The sequence below is a fragment of the Lactuca sativa genome, chromosome 3 (assembly GCF_002870075.4).
Source record: "Lactuca sativa cultivar Salinas chromosome 3, Lsat_Salinas_v11, whole genome shotgun sequence".
NCBI lineage: Eukaryota > Viridiplantae > Streptophyta > Magnoliopsida > Asterales > Asteraceae > Lactuca > Lactuca sativa.
This window is the reverse complement of record NC_056625.2, coordinates 59,692,562-59,706,701: the sequence shown is the minus strand read 5'-3', so window position 1 is coordinate 59,706,701 and position 14,140 is coordinate 59,692,562. Positions and strand designations below refer to the sequence as shown.

Sequence of the window (14,140 nt, the reverse complement as noted above, 5' to 3'; positions counted from 1 at the left end):
CAAGTTGTCCCCTTGTAATGAAGGGATGTCCATCAAAAAACCAAAAACGGTCCTACTAGATGATTCACGTCGGGTAGTGTTCAAATACTTCTCGTATATTACATCCCGGTCCTTTCAGATTAACCATAACTTTAACATCGGCACACTTGTGCTAAAATATAAAAAAAAAAATTAGAAGGGTATAATTTTTATTTTCCGTAACACATTAATGATATTTCTAACTATACAAAAAATTCACAAAACTATCAAAAAAACATATAAATATGACAATTCACTTGCAATAACATACTATGAAATGCAAAGGTAAAGGTACGACATGAAGATGCATCAGAAATCAATTTTATAACATAAATCATATTTATATCACAATTGTCTAGCATATTGATATAATACTTGCACGTGCATCAAAAATCATTTGACTACAAAATATAAAGTATGAAATCCGGATGTACAACCTCAAAAATGGCAAAAATACAACTTGAAGATGTACTACAAATATAATGTATGAAAACTAAATATACAACCTCACAATGCACGATTTACAAATCACATACTTGTACAATCAAATATCTGCAATAAAAAAAACAATACCAAAACTACCTACGCATCAAAGCCACAAGGTTACTTATGAAATGCTCTAAATATCGAATATAACTTATAAATCTACAAAAATCAGAAGGGCAACACTTCGATTTATGTTTTTTCGTACTTTTTTCGGATAAGTCGTAAGCAAACATAACCTAAACATGATAAATGACGATTATAACTAGGGATGAGCAACGGGTGAGACCCGAATCGAACCGGTCTAAAGACCAAAAATCGTGAATTACCTAACCTAAAAATTGGACCGGTTTAGGGTGTATCGGGTCCGGTTCCAAGTACCAAACCGGGTTTCGGGTTTTGGAGTGAATTGAACTTTAGGAGTGTTGGGGGATGAATCAAAGTGTGATGATCATGATCCAGGTGTGGGTTCATCTAAATAAGATTTATAATAATTCTTTTTACAAACTTTTGCTTGTAGATAATGATTTCTTACCTCAAGAGATTCAATGGTGGGCGAAGAAAATACGTACACAAATTTGTTTGTAATTGAATAAAACTTCTGGAGTATACATAGGGGTGAGCAAAGACGGGTACCCGCCTAATTTTTTAGGAACCGGAACCGGCGGTTCCTGTAATTTTGGAACCGGAACCGGTTGCATCGGTTCCTAAAGATTTGGAACTGCTCCCGGAACCACCGGAACCGGTTCCGGTTCCGGGTAGCCGGCGTCTTATTTTTAAGAAATAAAAAAAGAATTACATTATGAAAAACTTATAACTTCATGGCTTACCTTTTAAATTATAAATATTATAAAATGATGTTTAAAAGTAAAATATATATATATATATATATATATATATATATATATATATATATATATATATATATATATATATATATATATATATATATATCTTTGTTGTATATATCCTAAACTAGTTTATAATCCGTGGTAACCACGGTTATAAAATTAATCAAACTTTTATAGTAAAAACTCAAAATGTTAATCAGTTATTTTAAATAAATTATTAATTTAAAAATATTTTTATTAGTTATATGAAATTATAATCGTTGATTCAAATAAATATGTAAAATTGATTTTTAATATATATTAGATATTTTTTATTTGTGAATTAATGAAAACAATAATATAAATTTTAAAATTTAAAGTAGATAATAAATACATTGACAAATAACATCACATTAATGAGGAGGTCTAATAAATTTAAAATGGAGAACTAATAGATTAACAAGTGGCAACACATTAATTAAGAGATCTAATATGATGACACATAACAAAAACAATACTCTTTTATTAGTATAGGGATTATGTTTGGTTTTTAATTTATAAGTATATAACTGGTATCATTCAATCCAATGTCATGTACCTAAACAACGTAAATAACATAAATGAATTCCAAAAAAAAATCGTTAACTGTGAACAAAACATAGTCGTGTAGAATATTAAAAGTTATTAACTAAGTTTTTAATTTTATATATTAAAATTTAAATAATTACTTCTAGTGCCTTACAGTAATGACTATTAGACTATTAGTAATCAACATTAAAGGTAGAACATAACATACAATACTATATATATATATACTAGCAGTCCGCGCAAAGCGGCGGGGCATGTAAATTCTTTCGGTGATATATTTCCTCTACAAAAGTGTTATGTTACAAAAGAAAGTACATGTCGAAGACAAAATAATCAAACTATGGTGTTATTTGTTACATGATACATCAAATAACCGATAAAAACAAACTGGTCAAGACTACATAAAATATAAAATGTTTAAGCCATTAAAACAAAAATAAAGAATTATAAGAATACACAAAATATGAAAATTTGTAATAACACATGACTAATTATATATTATTAATCATGCAACACTTCTTTATACACCACATTTGATATATAAATTTCATCACCTTTTAAATTTTCGTTAGGATTCACAAAAGTAGTTTTGTGTCCCTAGCAAAAACAATATTATGTAAAAAAAAACTTAAAGTTTGTCTTCTTTATGATTTTATTACTAACTTTGAACTTTTATACTATAAATTTGGATATGGACTTTTATACTATAAATTTGGATATGACAGCTAGTTTTTTTTTCACTATCATCGATTAGTTTCAATAGATGTGTAAGGTCAAACCTTGAAATATGATGATGTTTGAAATAAATCTTTCAGCATCAGCGCATATCTCAGCATCAGCATCAGCATTTCAGCAGCTCAGTGTATTTAGATTCATTCAGTGCATTGTAACAGATTTTGTATTTATCATGTTTCCATAGTTGGCGTAAATTAGTTAGCTGGCATATCCCTGATTTATAGGGATTGTCTAGAATAGTAGTATATAATTTTTTGTATCAGTTTGTGAAAGTTACATCTTTCACAAACCCTAATAGCCGCTTTGTGCATACGATAATCTCTTTGTGAGATTATCTTTCTTAGTGAAAGTTTTTCTTTGTGAATCCTTATTTGTTCTTGTTCACTGTCATTGTTTGATAAATTGATTGATCTAAGGTCTTTTCAATTGGTATCAGAGCAGGTTTCTTTTATCAAACAAATGGCTTCATCTTCTTCTTCATCAAACTCATCAAATCATCCTTCCGCTAAGATTCCTCATTTTGATGAAACAAATTTTGTCATGTGGAAAATAAAGGATCTATATGCTTTGGAGTCAGTAGATGAAGACATGTTGGACATCGTCGAAAAGGGTCCATTCGTCCCGATGTATCAGCCTCTGAAAAACAACGTTACTGATGGTGCTATGAAGAAAACGCCTAGAGAAAACTGGACGGCAGATGACAAAAGAAAAAATGGTCTAGATGTTCGTGCTCGTGCTGCAATCAGCTACGCTTTGCCATACAATATTTTCGGGTTGGTTCAAAATTGCATCTCAGCAAAAGAGATGATGGATACTCTGACTGTATCTTTTGAAGGCACTGAAGAAGTCAATGCTACTCAAATAAATGATCTTAACAGAAGGTATGAACATTTTTTTGCAAAGAAAGGTGAAACTTTGACTCAAACCTTTAACATGTTCAATACTCTTGTTAATGATCTGCGGAGATTAGATCAGTTGAAGCATAGAACTGTTCTAGTGCAGAAGTTTTTGGATTCTCTGGGTGCAGGTTGGGAGAACCATGTTGATGTGCTAAAAAATAGTGAGAAGATCAACACTATGGACTTACAAAGTCTCTATGGAAACCTTCGATACTATGAGGAATCCAAGCTTCAGAGAAAGGAGCTGATGAAGGATTCTCAGCGTGAATCATCTGTAGCTTTGTTCTCAAACAAAAAGCTGGTGTCAGATTCAGACACTGAAAGCCATTCAGACACTGATTCCTCTAAAACTGGCACTGATGATCTTGAAAAGGTTGTGGCTAGTGCAACTTTGATTGTAAAGACTTTTGAGAAATCCGGCCGAAACTTCTCAAAGTTTTAGAAGAAGATGGGTGGAAAGTTTTCAAAAAGATCAGAAGCTGATAAAAAGCATGGTACTGATAAGAAAGGGAAAGCTCAGTGCTTTAACTGTGGAAGCACTAATCATTTTGCAAAAGAATGTAAACAAAGAACCCAAAGCTCGGATGAATACTGGAAGCAGAAGTACAACAAGCTGATTGAGAAACTGAAAGCAGAGAACTTGGAACACAAAGTTCTTGTTGCTGAAGAAGAAAAATGGAAGACTGATGAGGAGTCATCAGATGATGAAGTCAAGTGTCTGATGGTAAAGATAGAAGACACTGATGTTTCTGAAAAAGGCACAAGTACATTTGATGTTGATATGTCTGATGCAGTTGAAAACTCCAGGAAGCACAACTCTGACTCTCCTTCAATGTATCAGGTCAAAAACTTTGTTTCCTATTCTATGAATGAAAAAATCAGAATGTTTGAGTATTTGGGTGTTATTAATACTAAGAAGAATCAAACAATAAGGGATTTGCAAAATCAACTTGATCTTCTTAAAACTGAAATATCCATAAAAAAATAACATTATTGACTCCACTCAAGAAAATCTTAGAATCACTAGTTTGTCAAACTCATCTTTGTCTGCTGAAATTGATAATGTTAAAAATCTTTTGGTCAAAGAACAAACTGTGCTTCAAACTTGGGCAAAATCTCACAAAAATGCTAATTATATTATTTCTGCTCAAATTCCAGATTCATGTGAGAAAAATCTTGGGGGTAATTTTGCAGAAGCTGAAAAGGTTTTTAAATCACAAGAAAAAGAATCTGAATTTTACTCCATGAATGAGATGAAAAACAGTTTCAAAAACAAGTTTGTCAGTAACTCCTTCATTAATCAGAGTCTAATTGATGAATACTGCGTTACTAACTCTAATGGTGTCACTGAGTGCAATGTTGAAATTACCGGAATTGATCCAACCTCTTACCCTGCACATCTTGTAAGACCAAATCCTCTCACTGAGAATATTATTGCCTTCCCTATCTCTAATGGAGTGTTTCACGCTGTTCATGAACAACTTAAGAATTTTCCTGATTGCAATGCATGCGTGAATAAGTCCAAATCAGACACTGATGATAGCTCATCATCCATCAGTGATCATAATTTGTCTGACATTGAATTCAGTTGTGATTCAATGATAAACAAAAGGACACAAAGCTCTCTTGGTGAATCTTACAAGTCAAAATGTGTAAAGTTCAAAAAAACGCTCACCAAGAAAAACTTTGGTACTAGAGTTTGTTACAGATGTGGTAATACCTCTCATAAGATCAGTGAATGTTCATTTGATAAATTATCTTTAAGAGCTGATAATATTAAAGTTAGAAATGAAAAATGGACTCTTAAGTCAAATTCTTTAAACTGTCTTCCTTAGGAGTGTTATAACTTATTATCAAATAACTTTGTGATTGACCCATCCTCGAATGGGTCAGTATGTTCTAACTAGTTTCTCATCACTGCAGGGTCAGGAGCATCTTTGGTACTTAGATAGTGGTTGCTCAAGACATATGATAGGATCCAAGTCTCTCCTGGAAGATTATGTCAAGAAAACTGGTCCTGCAGTTACATACGGAGACAATGGAAAGGGGTTCACTAAAGGATATGGAAATATCAAGTGCAATAACGTAGTTTTTCAAAACGTTTCATATGTAAAGGGTCTCAAACACAATCTAATCTCAATCAGTCAATTGTGTGATGCTGACTATGAAGTTCACTTTACAAAGAAGGAAGGAAAAGTTGTCAACACTGACAAGAACATCGTACTTTCAACAAGTAGAAAAGATGATATATATATATATATATATATATATATATATATATATATATATATATATATATATGTTCTTGATATGTTCTCTTGTGACAAGGCACTGATGCAATGCTTCTTTACAAAGTCTCAAACCAATCTCAGCTGGATTTGGCACAAAAGGTTTTCTCATCTGAACTTCAAGAATCTATCCAAAATATCCAATCAAGATCTAGTTAGAGGTCTCCCAAAATTCAGCGTTGTTAAAGACAAGATGTGCTCAGCTTGTGAACAAGGAAAACAAACCAAGTCATCTTTCAAACCCAAGTCATGTTCCACTATATTTGTTCCTCTTCATTTACTCCACATGGACTTGTTCGGACCTATTCCTGTCCGTTCTCTAGGTGGAAACAAGTATACTCTAGTGGTTGTGGATGAGTTCACTCGATTTACATGGGTGGTTTTCCTAAAGAAGAAGAGTCATGCTGCACAAGAAATTATCTCACTGGTTCTCCAAATGAGACACTGAGCAAGGAATTTGTAGAGATCATGTCTCAAAGGTTCGAAATGAGCATGATGGGGAAGATAACCTTTTTCTTAGGTCTTGAAGTTCAGCAACAAAGATCAGGTATTTCTATCTGCCAAAGTAAATATATTTCTGACCTGCTAGTTAAGTATTCTCTCAGTGACTGCAAACCAGCCTCTACTCCAGTGTCTAAGACTGATAAGATGCACGCTGATCCAACTGGCACTGATGTCAATCACTCTCTGTATCGAGGAATGATTGGATCTCTTTTGTATCTCACGGCAAGTCGTCCCGATATCATGTTTGGAACCATTCTCTGTGCTCGATTCCAAGCTAATCCCAAGGAATCTCATCTCATGGCCGTCAAACGTATTTTTCGATACTTGAAAGGGACTCAGAACTTAGCACTGTGGTATCCTCGCGACTCAGCATTTGAACTTTTTGGATACACTGATTCAGACTATGCATGATGCAACTTAGACAAAAAGAGTACGTCAGGTGGATGTCATTTCCTTGGAAATCGTCTCATCAGCTGGTCTAGCAAGAAGCAAACATCAGTAGCCATCTCGACTGCAGTAGCTGAATATGTTGCAGCTGGGAGATGTTGTGCTCAGCTCTTATGGATTCAAAATCAGCTTTTAGACTATGGGATCAAGTTCTCAAAGACTCCCATATTTTGTGATAACACTAGTGTCATTCAAATCACACAAAACCCTGTTCAACACTCAAAGACGAAGCATATCGAAATCAGACATCACTTCATCAGAGATAATGTTGAGAAGGGCAAGGTTGTTCTTGAACATGTCAAGACTTCAGAACAATTAGCTGATATCTTCACCAAGGCACTGGATTCTCAAACAACTACTTACATTATTGGAGAAATTGGAATGATTACTTTGTAATTAATTTTGCTGATTAGTTTTTGCTAATGTTTGGTATTGTCTTATAAGCTGATGTACATTGTGCAGATGATGACATGCTGGTGATATTTGCATACTGAGTACTTGGTTTGATTTCTATCTTTCTCTCTTCTTCAACTCTTCTAAACTAAAGTTGAATGATTCACTGTATTAAACCATACACTGATAACAACTTGAAACTCTTTGCCGATGGTTAGATCAAAAACACCAAGATCTATCACACGCAACTATCTCTTCTTACCAATCTTACACTGATTCCGTGATTCAGTGTGACAAAACACACACTGATGAGAATTTAACAATCTTTGCCGATGGTTAGACCAAAACACCAAGGTTTATCACACACAACAATCCTCTCTTTACCTTCTTCTCATTCAGTATCTAATGATTCAGTAAGATAAACCACTCACTGATAAAGACACAACACTCTGTGCCGATGGTTAGATAATACAACTAGTATCTATCACACGCACCAACCTACTTGCTAGCCTTAATCAAGCAAGTTGTACTTTGAATTGACGGAGACCCATCCTCAGCATGTAACTTTTGAGACACTGATCTCAGCGCTTCCGCAGACACTGATTTTCGTTTCATCTTCTGTCCAACGGCTCTTTTTCTTTACCCAACGACTATTTTTTGATTTGACAGGTTGTTACCATACGCAATTATTTTTGAAGAAGATAATCATTGCCTTTTAGAAACCCGTTTAGTTCCATATTTAAACCTCTTTCCACCCCTATTTCAAACTTTCCTTCCACAATTTAAAGTTCCTTCGCTTATATTCAAAACCCTAGAATCCTAAAACTCCTTCATGGCGGCATCTCTATTCACTTTCTCCTCTACCTCACGAAGGGTAATCCCTGCCCCAAACTCTCCTCCTCTTCCAATATACATCAAAGCCACCAACGTTGTTTTCAACCCTGATATTCCAGATGTTCATCGAGGTCTTGGACTCGATGATTTCGTTAATTTCTTAGCCTCCTGCCTCCTCCGATACGCCATCAGTGACATTCCATCAGAGTTCTTCCCTGAACAAGTTTGTGAGTTCTACTACACCGCAACTATCAATGATGAAAACAATGTCATCACCAGGACCATTGGCCGTGGAAGACACTCTGTCTTTATTACAGCTGAACTCCTCAGTGCTGCACTCAGGCTACCAATCTTTGAACCCTTCTCTGAACTTCCTCCTATTGAACGTTGTCGACGTCTATTCGATCAACTGGGATATGATCACTTAAAGGCTGGTGCTCGATCAGCTCTTATTCTGCATCAATGTATGACCCCAGGATGGAAATTCTTCACTGGTGCTCTGTGCAAATGTGTGGGTCATAAGTCTCGAAGTGGTGATCAACTGAGCACTTATGAGCAACAAGTCGTATGCTCACTTCTTCTCAATAAAAGACTTGATTATGGGGGTTTATTCTTTGATCAACTTGTTCAACTTCTTCGTGCAAATGTACGTGCTGATCACGTTCCCTTTCCACGTTGGATTGCTCTTGTACTCGATAAATTCTTTGCTGCAGATTACTTCTCACACCCTAGAAATCCCATCCAATGCCCTCGCATGTCAATTCGAATGTATCAAGATGATCCGTTGGATACTGACATCGGCATCTCTGATAGGATGAGAGAATGGATTGCAAATCCATACACTGTTCCTTCACTCACCGCTGATACTGATGAAGGAGCTGATGGTAACCATGCAGATCATGCCAGTCAAGAGGCTGAACCGCATGATGGTGGTAATTTCTCCCCTCAACTTTCTCATCATACAGTCTCTGCCACTGAGAAAGTTCTCTCCGCTCAAGAGGAACCACTGATTCAGTGGGAGCAACCATTTCAGGGGGAGCACCCATCTCAGGGGGAGCATCCCTCCCAGGGGGAGAATCTACCCAAGGGGGACCAACCTTCTCAGGGGATGCAACCACACTCACAAGCAGCTCCAGGTACTTCATTCCTTCAAATTCCGGCCTCAGCATTTAATGAACTTCTGACATTGACTCGGGACATGAGTCAGCGTCTTCTACGCATTGAGGCTGATGTTCATCAGCTAAAGGAAGTTCTCTTGCATACTCCTTCCTCTAGCCCCAAAACTGATGATGCTCACAAAGGGGGAGATACTGATACTAATGATAATGTTGATGATGATGATAATGCTAATGATGATCCAAAAGAGAGAGACATCGAACATGTTGACAACACCTTTGTTCAGACTGAATACTCTGCGGAGCCTAATAGTCCAGCAGCTACTGAAAAGCTTGGTGAAGATAGTGAGTATGATGATGAACAAGATGATGAATGTCAAATACTAGATATGAACTTCATTGATCCCTTTATTCCAGTCCAAGAAGAAGATTCAGATGATCTTGATGATGAATCTCAAAGGCCGGATATGAAATTCGTTGATCCCATTGTTGATTCCATTATTCCGGTCCAAGGAGAAGATTCAGACGTTGCTAGTGAAGATTCTCATCCGCTATCTCACAAGCGCAAGGCAGCAGATACTGACTTGGCCTCTTTACACACTGATACTTTTTTGTCTTGCAAGAAACCCAAGTCCATTGTCAGTATATCAAACTTGGCGGCTGAATGGAACATGTCTCCTGATCAAGTTAAACAAATTCTTGATGAAGCCAATCAAGCTCAGCTTCTAAAGAACATTGCTCAAGCTGATGAATCACTCATTCAGCATAAACTTCAGGCCAGAGGATCTTTTGAAGCTCAGATGCAGAAATTCTTGGAATTTCAGTCCAAATCTCAATCCTCTCAGCCTCCTCCTAGCAGCAGTAAGCCTAAGACTGATAGTGTTCTAGACAGGATTGATCGAAAGAGGTTTGAAGATGTTCTTAGACGACGAGTGTGTAGTGATAAAATCATCAAAGTTAAAGCTTCCAAACCACGCAATGAGAAAATTCTTACGTTGCTGATTACTCATCAGGGTCCACAACATTCATACACTGAAGTTGTCAAGAGGGATGAGCCGATCAAATATGGATATTCTGAATGGATGGAATTACTTGAATTAGCATCCAAGCAAACCTCAACTCACTCCTCTGAACTGACATGTGCTCTTCATCTGCTGATCAAGAAAGTTCAGCGTTTGGATCTTGTTCCTAAAGAACGACCACAACATCAAGGACAAAGTTCATCTGTTCCTAGAATTCGAAGAACCAGATTTCAAGTTGACAGTGAAGATGTGTTGGTTCTGAACTTTGGTGTTGGTGGAATAAACAACTCTCTTTCTATTGGTGTTGATCCGGTTCAACATAAATTTATCTCAGTTCCTGAACACGGGATGTTCTATCTTGACAAAAACAGAAAAATGTGTTTTCAGCGAACTGCTGAGATTCCAAGGGCTCCAACCACTCATCTCGTTGGATTAAGACAAATGTGCATGAGTCATCAAGATCTCTCCGGAGAGTTTCACATCCTTATTGATATGGAGCTGTTGAATAGAAGATAGGAGTTGCTGGATAGTCCTTAGTGGCCAGTAAAAATAGAAGCTGAAGCTGAGTATGAAGAGTTCTTGTCCAGATGTGTTCTAATTTAATTGGTTTTGAACATCATCATATTGGGAGAGATTGTAAGGTCAAACCTTGAAATATGATGATGTTTGAAATAAATCTTTCAGCATCAGCGCATATCTCAGCATTTCAGCAACTCAGTGTATTTAGATTCATTCAGTGCATTGTAATAGATTTTGTATTTATCTTGTTTCCATAGTTGGCGTAAATTAGTTAGCTGGCATATCCCTGATTTATAGGGATTGTCTAGAATAATAGTATATAATTTTTTGTATCAGTTTGTGAAAGTTACATCTTTCACAAACCCTAATAGCCGCTTTGTACATACGATAATCTCTTTGTGAGATTATCTTTCTTAGTGAAAGTTTTTCTTTATGAATCCTTATTTGTTCTTGTTCACTGTCATTGTTTGATAAATTGATTGATCTAAGGTCTTTTCAAGATGATTAGCTTTTTTTCCTCAGACGTCAAATATATTTATTTTAGTGAACATTTTCCTTTTGGCAATGATTGTCTCACTTATTTTTAATATAAACCAGGGAAGATGTCTGTGCGTTGCACGGGTCATATTTTTTTTGCCTTTTTTTACCCATAGCAAAATTAGACTTACATTTGTATCCATTTGAAAAAGCTATACCTACCAATATCAAAAATTACAGATAGTGAATCCTAAAGGAAATTGGATAACTAAGTTTCCATAACTAAAAACTTACATACATGAAATCCTAGAGATAACTATTTCAGAAATGAATTTGTTCCCGTGTAAGGTCCAAGATTGAAATTCCATAAAAGACACCTCCGATTTCTCTTGACATCTACCCTCTTGCACCAATTATTAATTTCGCAAAATTACCTCCATGTGTCATTACAAAAATATCGGATTTCAAGCACATGAAGAAGTCTAAAGCAGCCTAACTTGTCACGTGCTTCTGGAATCGGTCTACTTCGTCTTTTGTTGTCGGTTCCTCTTTCGTTACCTATCATAGTTATAATTTATAAATAAACCACAAAAGCAATCCTTATCAATGAAGATTACATGTGTAACTGCTCTCCAAAATCATTGATGATTCAATGATTTTAAAAAAAGTCGATCTGTGACTTGTAATAGAATCAAATAAGATGATTAAAAAAATCAAAAAACAATCTTGATACAAAACAATTAAAAATGTAAAAGTATTTCTTAAGACCACAGATTCGTAAAAATTGCAGCAAAAAAAATCCAAATTAATAAAACTATACCCAATGAATCAACAATAAAAATTTTACTTCAGAATATAAATGATTTTGTGCTTACCTTCAACTTCCTAATTATGCCCCTACCTCTAAAACTCTTTAACCATCTACCGACCTTCAACTTTCCAGTTATACCCCTGCCTCTCAAGCATATTTAAACTTCTGTCAATCCATTTTCACTATTCTCTTTTCCTACTCAAAAGTTTGAGCTTAATCTTCAAATTTTCAGCTATGACCCTGCCCCAACTCAAATTATAAGTCACACCTGTATAAAAGTCATAATATTATGTTTAGGAAGCAAAGTTAATACCAATAATAGCACTTTACTTATGTTTCTTTATAAACATCAAATATGATACAGAGAAAGTAAAAACTAAAAAAATAATCTGGTCAAAAAAGTTAAAAAGAAGAAATTAACAAAAAAAAATTACAAAAAAACAACATATAAATGTTAAACAGAAGTGTATAGTCAGATAAAATTAAAAATTTTACCAAAAAAAAAGTCTGTTAAGAGGGAACATTTCGCCCAATCTTTCTAAATGGAAATCACTTGTTTCCCACAGAGTAGCAAAGATGGTTAAACAGAAGTGTACAACCAACAATTTTATGACAAAACAAAATATAAATGTTGATGATGAAAACTGATTACTAAATGTTATAATCAGATAAAATTAAAACCAAGTAAAAAATGTTTAACACATAATGAATACATGCCTTAAACTCATAAACAATTACCTTTTTTTTTCATATTTCCGGAAGAAAAAAACTGATCTTTTCTAGGCATCTTGGTTCAAACATTTAATCGAGCAGTTGGGGTGCGTAGTGAGACTCTCTTTCAAATGGCAATATGAAGTGGTTGGGGTGTAACTGAATCTTGTTCTTCGGTTATGATGGAGGCAAGCGATCATATTCCCTATAGGAACAAAGATAAAAAAACAAAAAAAAAAAGTTACCAAGAGCAGGAATAACAAAAATTCGTTTGCAGATTGTAGGCAGGATACTGGAAACAATATAGTAAAAAATGGTACCCTCTCACTTGAGTCATTAAATCCCTAAAAATGAAGACAATCACAGCTATAGACAAAGCCGATGAAACTAATAAAAAAAACAATAAAAACATGATACCTTTTGAACTGGAAAGCTAAAAGATTTCAAGGATTCCGATTTTGGAAAAGGATCCATGGATACAGCTGAATTTCTTGCAGTAGAGTTCTATCCATTGGCATTATCGGCCTCCTTTGTCGCAACTGAACGAAAGATAAAAGAGCTCGAGGATTCCGATTTTGAAAAATGATCATTGAAGTTGGTTTTACCTGATTCGATGCTTTGTCTGCTTTTGCTATTAGAAAACCCTAGGCCATAGCCAGTGGATGGCGAGGGAGATAACCAGCGCTTTCGTTGTGGCGGGTTATGTTCTTGTGGCTGCGCAATGGGATGGGAGTTCGGCATTTTAAAATTAAATTGTTCTTTTTTAGCGCTGGATCGGGGAATCAGGGGTGGAGATTGGAAGAGGGAGGTCCAAATGGAGTAGATTCAGAAAAGAAGACGATAGAAGAAGAGAACTTACAAATACCGGTGTTTGCAGAGGATGTGATTGAGTGGCATGCTGGGGAAGAAAGCGATGACTGGCTGGAGGTTATTCAAATTGGATAAAACCCAGATGGTAGAGTACATAATTTGGTTAGGAAAAGTTGGTGGGCTGTTTAATCGGAGGCAGAGGCGGTGGTGCTTTTCTGGAAGAAGCCGATGCAAACACGTAACAATGGAGAACGGGAAAGTAACACGTGTGTGACAATAATCCAGACATTGACTATTTACCAAGCATGGTAAAAAGTAGGAAAAAATATGAAATTAAAAGCAAATTAATGAAAAAGAAAAAAAAATCAAAAAAGGTTTGGTCCAATCAAGAACCGTTGAAAAATTGGGAACCATCTTTTAATATAACAATGAAATAAAATGACCCGATGCAGAGACAGAATTGAACCCATGACTATAAACAAAGGACCAGTTTTGTCATCTCCTAGCACATATCCCAAACTGCAAAAAAGAAATACTTAAAAGGACCATTTTTGTTATCCCTTAGCCTGTAATATATAGTATAATGTTATCAAATCAAATGAAAGTCTTAAACTTTTATATATTTAGCTTAGTCTTTTCATTAGTTTAACATTATA

General features: G+C 35.3%; 1 long non-coding RNA gene across 3 annotated transcripts; it reads right to left on the bottom strand.

The window, feature by feature from the left end:
* Nucleotides 1–11,300: 11,300 nt before the first annotated feature.
* On the bottom strand, nucleotides 11,301–13,863 carry LOC111904343 (uncharacterized). Of its 3 annotated transcripts, none has more exons than XR_006189166.2 (4): nucleotides 13,280–13,863; nucleotides 12,702–13,213; nucleotides 12,028–12,231; nucleotides 11,301–11,710 (listed from the first exon to the last, which is right to left on the bottom strand). It is a non-coding gene; the product is annotated as an uncharacterized LOC111904343 (long non-coding RNA). The 3 variants fall into 3 exon arrangements; XR_002854484.3 differs by having other exon boundaries at nucleotides 12,702–12,879; nucleotides 13,092–13,858; XR_002854482.2 differs by having other exon boundaries at nucleotides 12,702–13,858.
* Between the last annotated feature and the right edge of the window lie 277 nt (nucleotides 13,864–14,140).